This window comes from Scylla paramamosain, chromosome 3 (genome assembly GCF_035594125.1).
Source record: "Scylla paramamosain isolate STU-SP2022 chromosome 3, ASM3559412v1, whole genome shotgun sequence".
Classification (NCBI taxonomy): domain Eukaryota; kingdom Metazoa; phylum Arthropoda; class Malacostraca; order Decapoda; family Portunidae; genus Scylla; species Scylla paramamosain.
Genome location: NC_087153.1, coordinates 10,302,003 through 10,315,598, shown reverse-complemented (window position 1 = coordinate 10,315,598; position 13,596 = coordinate 10,302,003).

The window sequence follows — 13,596 nt, the reverse complement described above, 5'->3', positions numbered from 1 at the left end:
GAGTGGGAGGGGAAAAAAATTACTTGACCATTAATAAATATAATGTTTTAATGTGACTGTGATACAAGGATGGTTTGGCAGCGGTGCAGTGTGGTGCTGAAGATAACTGTAATGATAATAATAATGATGATTATGATTGTAATAAATGTGGTTGTAATAATAATAATAATGTTACTAATATATTGCAACGGTGGCGATTTTTTTTCTTTGGAGCTTTCTGAGATACAGTAGGCGTATAGAGACAGACAGACAGACACAGAGAGAGAGAGAGAGAGAGAGAGAGAGAGAGAGAGAGAGAGAGAGATTGTGTGTGTGAACGTGTGTGGGTGAGTGGGTGGGTCTAGGTGTGTGTGTGTGTGTGTGTGTGTGTGTGTGTGTGTGTGTGTGTGTGTGTGTGAAAGAAGAGAAGAAGGAGAAAAAACAACAAGGACAAGAACAAGAAGAACAAAAACAAGAACAACAACAACAAAAAGACATTAACAAGAAATAGAAAGAGAACACCAGACATAGAGAGAAAGAAAGAAAAAGAGACAGAGAAGAACAATAGAGAGACATGTTAGCAAATAGGATAAGAAAAGAAGAAGAAAGAGGCGGAGATAGTGGCGGGGGAGGAGAGGGGGATGAGGAGGAGGAGGAGATAATGACGATAGAATGAAAAGAGTGACAGCGCAGTTCAAGGTAAGCGCTGCCGAGTGCCGTTATGATAAACAGTGCCAGTGAGTCACCCCGGGGAGAGAGGGAGTGTCAGGGGGAGGAGGAGAGGGAGAGAAGGCAAGGAGAGAGGGGGAAGAGGGAGGGAAGGCAAAGAGAGGGGAAGGGGAGAGGGAGGAGAGACCTTGAGTGGAGGAGAAGGAAGGCGGAGTAGGAGGCGGAGGAGGCGGAGGAGGAGAAAAAGAGGAAAGAGGAGTAGAGAGAGAGAGAGAGAGAGAGAGAGAGAGAGAGAGAGAGAGAGAGAGAAATTGTGTTAAGTCAAGTGAGGGTGTGATAATGAAAAGTGAGAGGTTGTTAAGCAAAGTAAGAATGTTTATGTGGATGAGTGGATGTGTGAATGTTGGAGGCTGATAATGAAAAGAAGAGGAGAGTGAAGGAGAGGAGAGGAAGGGGAAGGGCAAAGAGAAGGGAGGGATGGGATGACTGTAATCCAAACACTTCTTACGTCCCTTCAAATAGGAGGGAAAGGTACAGTAGACGTAGGAGAAAGACACGTGGAGGTGGAGGTGGAGGAGCAGGAGGAGCAAGAGAACGTAGAGAAGTGATGTTTGTAATACAGCTACGCTAAGACAGTGATACCAAATCGACACGTGTCCTTCTGTTTCTTTATCATTATTTATTCATATCATACTGAAGGGAAGAGAAGGAGGAGGAAGCTGTTGTGGGGTAGAGAAGTGAGTTTTGCAATGTGGCGACGCTAAGACAATGGCTCAAGATAGAGACGTGTTCGTTTTATCATTATTTATTCATGTGATAATCTTGAAGGGGGAGGATGAGGAGGAAGAAGTGGTGGAAGTAGAGAATTGAGGGTTGTGATGTGGCGACGCTAAGACAATGATACAAGATAGACACGTGTTCACTTATTATTTATTCATGCAAGTGGTAATCCTGAAGACAGAGTGGCAGGTGGAGGAATTTCTGGATAGGCCTTGGTGTGGGGAGGAAGAGGGGAGCAAGGGGAGAGAAGGGACGCTGAGGGTTGATAAGACAGGGAGAGAGATTTTTATGTGTTACACCGCGAAGGCCACACGCAGGGAGCGGCCAGCCTACTCCCCTCACTCCCCCCTCACTCTCTCCCTCACTCACTCCCCTCCACTCCCCAATTACTGAAGTTTCTTTGGTTGGCCAGAATGCCTCGCTCCCCCCATCACCTCCCGTTTGTCCTTTATCCCTCCATCTCCCCTCAGTTCCCAGTCCTCAGCCTATCTCCCAGCCTATCCCTCCTCTCCTCGTTACCTCAATCTTCCTCAACCCTTCAGTGCTCGCCGTCCGCCCTTCACCCCTCCACCTCACTCTAACTAATGGCCTATATATTTCTCCCCTACCGTTTAATCTGCCTGTTTGTGTGTCCTTTTTTTTGTCTGACACACACACACACACACACACACACACACACACACACACACACACACACACACACACACACACACACACACACACACACACACACACACACACACACACACACACACACCGACATTCACTATTAAAACCTAACTGGACTCTGGAACGCTGCTACTGCTACTGCTACCGCTGCATTAGTATTAACGTACAAGAGGAACTGACAGGTAGCGGGTTGCATGAAGGATGAAGGCGTCCAGTGATGGGAAAGGGGAACAGCGGAACTTGATCCTACCCTGCCAGAGACGTCAACTCGTCCACGCCATGCCAAGTCTGTTTTGTTTATATTTACCCTGAACCAAAGTGAGGCGCCGTGGTTTTGTAATCATATGAAATTACCTAGTATTAGCTTTGTATATTGTAAACGGTAGCACATGTTCATTATTCCTTTGCCTGATGCTAAGTTTGCGAATGCAAGTGTTTATATAGAGTGTCTGTTTATATTAGCATGCTCCAATTAACTTTGTATAATCGTAAACACTTCTGTAATCACATTAAATTACAATGGAATTAACTTTTTGTATTCTAAAATGTAACACACGATCATTATCCCCTTACCTAATGCTGAGTTTGCAAGCGTAAGAGTATATTTAGTATGCGCCAACTAACTTTGTATATCATAAACACTCCTGTAATCACGGGAAAAAAATATTTGGAATCAACCGTAACAAATAATCATAATCTCTCTGACTAGTGCTTAGTTTGCCAATGTAAGGGGATAGTTAGGTATATTTCTATTAGTGCTCACCTTGTTCCCGCCCCGCCAGCCAGTGCAGCAGTCCTGGTGTTGTCAGGACTGTTGGTTTGTTGGTTGGCTTCTCGAGGTGGGGACGATGCATGGCGCCGGGATCTGAATAAGTCCCGGTTAGACACGTCGAGTTTCTTCTGCTACACGTGGACTTTTTATGCTCCCCTTGGCTCCCCTTGTTTATGTGTGTGTGTGTGTGTGTGTGTGTGTGTGTGTGTGTGTGTGTGTGAGAGAGAATATAAAAGTATGTTGAAAACTGGGGACGAAATCAGAGTAAGGCGTTATTCTATTCTTCCTTTTTGCTTTATGCCCACTTTTTTTGTTAGTATTTCTTATTAAGTATCTCTGAATGTATAATCTTAACTGTGCGTTACTGTAATATCACTGACATATATTCCCAGTGTTTATTTTCCTTCCAAACACGAGGAAATAGACGTTAAATAAAGCTTTCAGTCTTGCAAAACTTATCCTCTTTCTTCCCTGTGATAATCTTGACGTGAGAATGACCAACGGTACCAATCGTGTTTATTTTCCCCTCAAACACGAGAAAATAGATGTTAATTAGGGCCCTCAGTCTTGCTAAACCTATCTTTCTTCCCCTTAATGACCGTAACGTAAGAATGACCAAAAGTACCGTTCCTTCAATAGTCCTTTGTGTATATTGTTCTGTATCGGCCTCTGTTTTTTATTTCCTATGTTTGTTTATACAAGGGAATTAGAAGCACGTAAACACTTATAGATTAATGTCGACCGTAACCTGTTTACAGATTTCTTTTAACGGACGTGTGATGTTTATGTTCTGTTCTCGCTCTGGCATGTGTTTATGTTTGTTTATTTGTATGTCTTTTTGTTTGTTTTTGTCAGATTCCTTTTCCTATGTGTTGGGGAAACCGGCCTTGGACAAAATGAATATACTAAAAAAAAATTACGTTCATGATGTTCGCCAAAAAAATAAACAAGTAGAACATCAAAGAGAATCACACAAAACTATGAAAAGAAAATATGATCCACTCCATCGCGGTTACTGTTAAAGATTACGGAGGACTTAGAAGGACTGTGTGTATAAAAACAAAGAAAATAGGTCTACTTCCTGAGCTTTTCTCGTTTATGTTTATAAAATAATTTTTTTTTCGATTTTGTAGATCAGTTTGTACAGGATGACCCAAAAAATCTGGACACATCAGTAATATTTGTATTATTTTATTATATTTTTTGCTTGTATGTTGTCTGCAAGTGCTAGATAAATAAACCCAGCAAAACGCATCGAAATTTGCATCGTGACAACTAACAGAAGATATCACTGAATAAAAACAATGAAATATTTACAAATTGCTTATGTGTCGGACTTTTGGGTCATCTCATATTCAGTCTGTAATCTAACTGCAATACAAGACTTTTGATAACCCTTCCTCTTCTTCTGTTAAGATTTTATCTAGAGTATCGGATCGCTCTGTATCTATAGTGTGGCTGTGGTACAGAACTCTTCTGTCAACTCCCCTTGTTCTTGTGTTAGGGTTATGTCTGGTGTTCAGCGTACCAGCGAGGACCTTGAAAAAAGCTATATATATTTAACAATGACGCAATGTAGCCACCAATTACTGAATTCTATCTGGTACTTTTATCTCTCTGTGTAACATTATTTTCGCGTTGCATCACTGTTTGGGACCGTCATGGTGCGTGAGTATGCATAACTCTTTCTTGCAACATGTAAAGGATGCTGTCCAAAGACACGACTAACAAGGAAAGAAAATATAAAGCTCATTTGATTGTCGTTCCCCACAAGAAAAAAAAAAAAAAAAAAGGAGTAGGAAAAGATTCTCATTGGCCAGTTTTATTTCAGAGTTAACTTTATATTCCTGTCTTGAAGTTATGGAGCTTTAAAGAAAGATTAGATCAATTTATGGATGAGGATGATAGCTGGAAATAGGTATGTTTCATTCAGGTATTGACACGTGCACGCCTGATGGCTTTTTGCGGCTTCACTTATATTACCTTATGTTCTTAAACTGTCCACATTGCAAGAACGGAAAGAATCTGAATCAGGCATTTTAGAGTTTCGCAAGCAAACAAAATTTAAAGCCCATTTAAATGTCACACCGGCAAAAAAAAAAAGGGGGGGGTGTTGAAAAGATTCTGATTCTTTAGTTTTATTCAACTAGTCTTGATGTTCTTGTCTTGAAACTGTTGAAATCTTATAAACGAAGAAAACGTTAATCTGGTAGAGATTTTCAGGGATTCATCTTTCAATTGTGCATTCTTGCGTCTTCCCAAACATCTAACACATTACGGACTCCTCTTTAGAAATTGTCCAAATCGTAGAAGTTAAAATATATATATATATATATATATATATATATATATATATATATATATATATATATATATATATATATATATATATATATATATATATATATATATATATATATATATATATATATATATATATATATATTAATCAGGCAGAGAATTTCAGAGTTTAGTCTTTCAATTTTGCATTCTTGTGTCTTCCCAAACAGTCATCAGATCATAGACTGTTCCAGTGAAATTGTTAAAATCATATACGGACTCATGTCTTGAAACTGTCCACTTCTTAGAAACTGAGAAAATCTGAATGAAGCGAAGAGTTTTCAGAGTTTCATTTTTACAATCTTGAACCTTTACAAATATCCGTCAGATAATCACATTTTATGCTTCAGAGAGACAGACCAAGAAAAAATATTTAAAGAAGCCACCACAACACACCACTCCCTTGAAGAGTCAGAAGCAGCAGAATTAAAAAAAAAAAAAATGCTAGTTTAATGTCTTCAGGTGTCCTGATATTATCTCCCACTGTCCTTCCAGGTTCTTCCTTGCTTCGTTGATACCATCCTGACCTTTTACGAGTCACTGGTATGAAAGGCTGCGTGAAATATGGACCTTTCTTATGAGCGAGAAGTTTGGGGTATGTATCTTTGCCTATGACGTGACGTGTGTGTGTGTGTGTGTGTGTGTGTGTGTGTGTGTGTGTGTGTGTGCGTGTCTTTGTTTGTTCTTGCCCCTTGACACCTGCTGCGCCACATTGACTTAGGACAACGAAAGTAAAAAAATAAAATGTTGTTGTGTTAAATGCAGGAGGAGAGTTGGCGTGTTGGTTTGGTGAGTCCTGTGGGTTCCCTTTCTTTTACTGGCTGTGTTGATTGAGTCCAGCAAGGGAACAAACACATGGTGAGGTAATCGTGAGGCAAAAACATTATACATGGAAAAAAAAACTGAGCTATAATGCAAGATATATAACGACAAATAATGGAGTTTTTTTTCTTTTTTTATGGACTTACTCTGTCTCATTCTTTCTTTCCATCCTTCTTCTCTTCCTCTCCTTTTCTTCTCAGCTTTTTATTCATAGGAGATCTTTTTCTTCAAAGTCTTCCCTTAATTCCTTCTACATTCGATCTTTTCCTCTCTCCTTCCTTTCCTTACCTCATCTCTCCTCTCTAACTAAATCATTTCCCTCTTAAACTCCTCGGTATTTCTCATCTCCATCTAATTTTCCCTCATTCTTCTCATTCTCTCTTCTTCTAGTACCTCTCGTATACTTTTCCTTTGCTTCCTTAATTATCTATCTATTTTTTTTATGCAAGAGAGGCTCAGGCCGAGAGCAACTAGACTGAAATAAAGATATACTGTAGGTCCCAGTCCATAAAGAGTAGCCCCCAAAGCAAGTCCATAATACATTACAAAGAGTCTTGAAATCCGTCTTCCTACTAATTTTTATTCCTCTTATCCTTGTATCTATATCTCTTCGCCCTGTAGAAATGTATTATTATCTTTTTTTTTCTTCTTAATCTTTTACCTTTTTCTTTATCTATATTCTTCCGTCCTGCAGAAATTTATTATTGTCTTTTTCCTACTCGTAGTCTTTTAACCCTTTTCTCTCTCTCTCTCTCTCTCTCTCTCTCTCTCTCTCTCTCTCTCTCTCTCTCTCTCTCTCTCTCTCTCTCTCTCTCTCTCTCTCTCTGCGTCTATATCCTTTCGTCTCGCAGAAATTTATTAGCTTACTCTTTTTCCTATTCCTCGTGTTATTATCTCTTTCTCTCTTTATCTTTATTCCTTGATTCTGCAAACATTTATTATCCTCCTCTTCTCGTTCCCTCGTTTTATCTTTTATCCGCGTGTAAATATCATTTATCCTTTTTATCCGAATTCAAATCCCTTCATCCGTGCAGAAATTTATCATCCACCTCATTTCACCCCCTTGTCTTATTCTTTATCCGGGTGTATATGTTTTTCCCTCCTCTCGTAACAACAGATGGACAGCGCCGCGCCTCGGCAATTTACAGCCGTGAACGTCGTTTTCTGCATCCAGTAATTGACTTCTTGCCCCTTCTTCGGTGTGTTTAATTGCCTGAATAAATTGCGATCTCAGGTGGAGGAGAGGGAACGCGCCTCAAGTACCACTAAGCGCGCGAGTCATAATGCTGTGTGAGGAACGACCCGCCCCTTACTTGCTTAGCTCAGAGGGCAGGCATTACCCACACCTTAACGTTCTACTGGGCGCCCGAGATGTGAGGCTAATGCGCATGTATGTGTTGAAAGATCGTAAGAGCTTTAGTTACTGTATGTGTTGTGACGTGAAGGATATCATGAGTAAGCACGGGATGTAAGGAAAATGAGCGTCTACGTGTTTAAAGATCGTAAGGGCTCTAATGTCTTCTTCTAGCGTGAAGGGTGTTAAAGATAAGCTGAAGGGACGGGAGGTTAGGGTACGTAATACGCGTCTATGTGCTTAAAGCTTATAAGGGTGGTAGCGTCGTGTTCCAGTGTTAAAGATGTTAGAGGTACGTTTGAAATGGGTGATACATACGAGTATGGCACGTAAAGTAAAAGTTGTGTTGTAATTCGTTGTGTTTAAAGATTGTAAGTGATCTGTTTGCGTATTCTATCATCATTCTAGACTGTAAGGAGTGTTGGTACTTAACCTGTTCTTATGGTATTCATTCTATCCTTTTTGTTAGTTACGCATTTGCTCCTTATCCTAAACTGTAAAGGATTTAGATAAGTATTCTTTCCTTATCCTAGTCTGTAATGGATGGAATTGCGTATTAGCATAAAGGATAATACAAGCAAACTTAAAATGGTGATAAATATGCCATGGAAAGTAAAAGTAAAGTGAGTCACTTCAATTGTAGACTGAGAGTTGTGATTACTTGTCTGTCATTAGGAACATTTTGGATAAACTCAAACTACGTATAGGTACGCCATAAGATTTTTCCATAATTTACTATATAGAGAAATTAAAATAGAATATAACAAAGAACTCCAAATACTTGCAGATAAGGCATGAAATTTAATTATAACTCAATATACAGGCAAATTAAAGTGAAGTTAAATAAAGGAACTCAAGATATACACAGACAAGGAATGAAATCTAATCATAATTCAGGTTACAGAAAAAATAAATGCGGTTACCAAAAAGAACTCGAAATATTTACAGATAAGGCGTAAGGTTTAATAATAATTCAGTTTACAAAAAAATAGAGTGGTTACTTAAAAGCACTCAAAATACTTGCAGATAAGGCATGAGATTTAATTTTGACTCAGTTTATCGAAAAATTAATGTGGTTACCGAAAGGGAAATCTCATACAAGCGCCAAAATCCCCAACCAAAACTCCAGAACGTCTTGAAAAGGATTTAATTCCCCGCCTCGCCCCCTTGCCTCCCAGGAACACACCTGAACACGCCGCGACACACCCACAGACCCTGAGCTGCCACACACACCTGTCTTACCCTCAAGGTCACTGCGCTTAGTCCTTCACAATTACATCTGAGAGCTACCCTTCATTACCTGCCGTTACTTAATGAACAGGTGTGCTGCGAGTGATAATTACAGGTGCCCGGTGGATGAGATAATTCCCACCCGGCGCCTTCACAAGCTTACCGCCGGAACATAACCCTTATTTAAGCTGAAGATGCTCGAGGAGGGAGCTGGAAGGTTAAACTCAGTGCTGCTCTCAATAACACCAGATAGAGAACACGTTTTTTTTGATTGAGGAGCGAATGGTTGATGTGTTTATTAAGGTTCCCCGCGGCGTGCAACTTTCAATGAGAGGGTGAGAGGCGCTTAATGGGGAGAAATGATACGATGCTATGGACATAAAGATTCAAGTCATCGGTGTTTATGAGGAATGAGCGGCGCTGGTGTGTTATTACGAGTGAAGTATTTGAGTGAATTAAAGTGTGATGAGAGATGGCAGTTTGGAAGTGAGCGTGTTAGACAGCTGGGGACCTTGATGACTTTTTACTGGCAGACTCCACCCGACTGACTGTCCTCTCTCCCTCCTTCACCTCCTTCCCCTCCTTCCTCCCTCCCGCAGCAGCTAACTCCGAGGGGCGGGGCGCTAATCGAGGTGATGGTGGTGGTGGTGGTGGTGGTGATGGTGGTTGTTGAGGCCAAGGCTTACTGAGACCTCCCCGTGGAAATCTGTAAAAGGTGACTTTCACCATGAGAAGTAACGAGTCAGGATACAAAAATAAAGAGGGAAAAAATAATAGCCCTCGTCCGTGCAATTTGTTAAAGCGAAGGACAGACCGGTTAAGCTGATTTTGAGAAAGACTTGTTCGGACGGGAGACTCTGGTGGTGGTGGTGGTGGTGGTGGTGGTGGTGATGGTGGTGGGAGTCCGGGGTTGGTATCTATGGTGGTGTGACTGGAATGGGTCTTTTCTTTTTTTCTTCTTTAATGATATCGTGGTATCAGTGGGTCGGTTAGATCTCTCGGAGCCTAACCGCTACAGCAGTATAGGGTGACGAGTCAACGGTTTAGATTCCTTGGTGTTTTGTTTTCAATCTTATGTGTACGTGTTTGTTTGTGTAAGGTGTGTGTGTGTGTGTGTATGTGTGTGTGTGTGTGTGTGTGTGTGTGTGTGTGTGTGTGTGTGTGTGTGTGTGTGTGTGTGTGTGTGTGTTGCATATTCACTCAGCAAGATTGAACAAAAAATACATATATTATTTTTACTTAACTAAATTTCTTCCACATCGACCTTCCACCTCCCACTCCACCACCACCATGACCCTGCCCTTCCTGTCCTTTCTCCCCCTCCACCTACCACTCATCCAGTCCTCCACACCCCTTGCCATCTTCCTCCTCCTCCTCCTCCTCCTCCTCCAAGACCCTTCACCCTCCACTCCGCCCATTTCTTCCCTCTTCTCGACCTCTCCACATTGCTTGTCGGGCCGCTCCACCCTTCCACCGCATTGTTCCTCCATCCTTCCTCTCATTTTACCCTCCACTGCACCACCTCGTGACATAACCAGCAGTGACATCATCCCCAGGCATTAGTCTTCGTCTTTGTGTCTATTTTTTTTCCTGCTTCCTCGCTTCCTGTTGACATTCTGAGCAGCTACAATGTGTCAGTGTAAAGCCCGAGTATGTTTGTTTGGGTGTGGATGGGTGGGGATGGGAGTGACCTTTGCTTAGTGTGTATGTGTTAGGGGTGGTTTGTTAATAGTAGGTGGGTGTGGGTGTGTGGATGGGTGGGTGGACGGGTATGTGTGTTTATGATATGGCTGGGTAAAGGGTGCTATTAGAGTGTCTTGTATCTTCCTCCTTCTCCTCCTTACCCTCCTCCTCTTCTTCCTCATCTTTCTCTTCCTCATCCTCATATTCACTTTCTCTCACTCACTTTCAGCTCCACTTCCTCCTTTTTATCCTCATCATCACTTTCTCCCTCTCACTTTCCGCTACTCTATCTTCAACCGCTCCTCGCGCACCTTCCCCTTTCATCTCCCTCCTCTCCCCCACACCGTCCCTCCTTGCCACCTCAGCCAGCCTCCTGTTGTTGATACACGCTGTTGTCAGGATTCTGAGTATTGTGGGACAGTGTTGTGGCGCCTCGGGTCCTTACTCTACCATGCTGGACCGCCCCACTCTCTCCCCTGCTCTCCTGCCATGGCCCTGCCTCTCAACTCCCCTTCCTTGACTTCTGCCTCCCCGCCGCCGCTCCCTCACCTGTTAACCAAGATCGGGAGGTAAATATATGTGTTGTTTATTTATGTATTCATTATTGTTTGGTATTATGTTTGTGTGTGGGGGTTTTAGTGTTTGTTGTTAGAATGAATATCATGTTCCTCGTTTGGAGTTGTTTACTCTTTTGTTTTTTGTTTTTGTTTTCTTGGTTTCTTATCTATTATAGTTTGTTGTTACGTTTGTGTATGATGATTTTAGTTGGTTGCAGTGTGTGTGGATATCAATAGTATAATTAATTCTTTGCTTTGGTTTTTGTTTGTTTGTTTACTTTTACTTTTTTAGTTAATTTATCTATTTATTTATTTATTTATTTATTTATTTATTCATTCATTTTTTTGGAGGAGGAGGGACAGTTAGCAGGTATTTTTTTTTTTTTTTAGTTTATCTTGATTGTGCATGGAAAATGTGCATTTACACTATTTATTCATCTTGTCTTTTATTGAATATTTGACTTTTTTTTGTGTGATTTTCTCTATAATTACTGTATATATTCCGTGTATGACGTGGAAGTGAAAAAAAAGTGAAAAAATTTCATTTCAAAAATTTTTATTTTCATCTGGTAGTTCGGATATGTCCTTTGCTTGCAAAAGAACCAATGTATATACGTTAAATGTTATTTAGAATTCTTAGGAGTGCAGCATAGATAATAACAATATTTCACTTTTATAAAAAAAAATTAAGATACTTAGAAAAACTTCTTTTTTTTATTGATATATAGTTTGTACATCAATATTCTTTTTTCTGCTATTCATGATTTAATTATCTGTAACCTTAGAGGAATATTTTTAATAGCAATTTTTTTTTTTTCCTACTTTATTATTTCGTACATTTTGTGAGAAATGTAAACAGTTTCCGATTCAAAAAAAATTATCTGATAATTGGGATATCTTCTTTATTTAAAAAGAAAAAAAAATTCCAATATACATATGCAAAATATTAATTAGAGTTCTTGGGAGTGTGGCATTGATGATAATATTTCACTTTTATTAAAAAAAATAAAAAAAAAATGAAGACACTAAAAGCACACTTTTTCGATTGATATATACTTTCTATACCAGTATTCTTCCTTTCTTATTCATGATTTAATTATATATAACCTAAGAGGAAAATTCTTAATCGCATTTTTTTTTTCAATCTTTTGTACCTCTGCTAAAAAAAAAAAAAAATTCAATTAAAAAATTTTAGCTGAAAATTAAGGTATATTCTTAACTAAAGGAAGAGCCAATGTACATGTGTAAGATATTATTTAGAGTTCTTGGGATTAGAGCATAGATAATAATAATAATATTTCACTGTTATAAAAAAAAATATATAAAAAAAATCAAGACACTTAAAACACACTTTTTTTTTATTGATATATACCTGTATATCAATGTTCTCCTATTCTTCCTAATTTAATTATCTGTAACCTTAGATGAAGATTTTTTATCCCATATTTTTTTTCTATAGGTCCGGACCCTTGTTAAAAAGTGAAAAATTTCCAATTCAAAATTTTTTATCTGATAACTGGGATATGTTGTTTACTTAAAAAGAACCAATCTACTTATGTAAAATATTAATTAGAGTTTTTACGAGTCAATTTTCAATTGATATATACTTTCTGTATCAATATTCTTCTTCTCTTGTTCATTATTTAATTAACTGTTACATAAGAGGAAAGTTTTAATAGCTGAATTTTTTTCCAATTTTTTTACCTTTGTTTAAAAACTGAACAATTGTCCGTTAAAAAAATTTTATTTGATAATTGGGATATGTTCTTTACTTAAAAAAAAATACATATGTAAAGTATTAATTAGAGTTCTTAGGAGTGTGGCACAGATGATAATAATATTTCACTTTCATTAAAAAAAAAAAGATGACACTTAAAAACACTTTTTCGATTGATATATACTTTCTATTTCAATTTCCTTCTTCTCCTGTTAATGCTTTAATTATCTGTAACCACAGAAAACATTTTTAATCAGTTTTTCTTTAATAAAAATTTTCAATCTCCTCTTTCTTTAATATATCTCTCTCTCTCTCTCTCTCTCTCTCTCTCTCTCTCTCTCTCTCTCTCTCTCTCTCTCTCTCTCTCTCTCTCTCTCTCTCTCTCTCTCTCTCTCTCTCTCTCTCTCTCTCTCTCTCTCTCTCTCTCTCTCTCTCTCTCTCTCTCTCTCTCTCTCTCTCTTTAGAGGTTCGGACCTTTCTTAAAAATGAAAAAGTTCATTTCAAAAATTTTTATCTGATAATTGAAATATGTTCTTTACTTAAGGAAGAAACAATATACATATGTAAAATATTATTTAGAGTTCTCAGAAGAGTAGCAGAGACAATAATAATATTTCACTTAAAAGAAAATAGATACACTTAAAAACACTTTTTGATTGATGTATATTTTTATATAGACTTTCTTAATCTATTACTGATCATTTAATTATCTATAACCTAAGGGGAAAATTTTTAATCGCAAATTTAAAAAAAAGAATTGTACAGGTCCGGATTTTTATTAAAGAAGGAAATGTTTTAAGAAGTTGCGAGACGGAAAATTTCATTGAGGAGTTATGAACTTGGTTTTAATCTTGATAAGTAAACATTAGTAAGCACTCCTCCATTGTGTGTGTGTGTGTGTGTGTGTGTGTGTGTGTGTGTGTAAAAAAAAGAATTCCAGTACAAAGAAAATAATAGAATCGTGTATATATAATTAGTGGTATTGGCGTTTGGGCGCGTCCTGTTTGCTCGTGTGTGTGTGTGT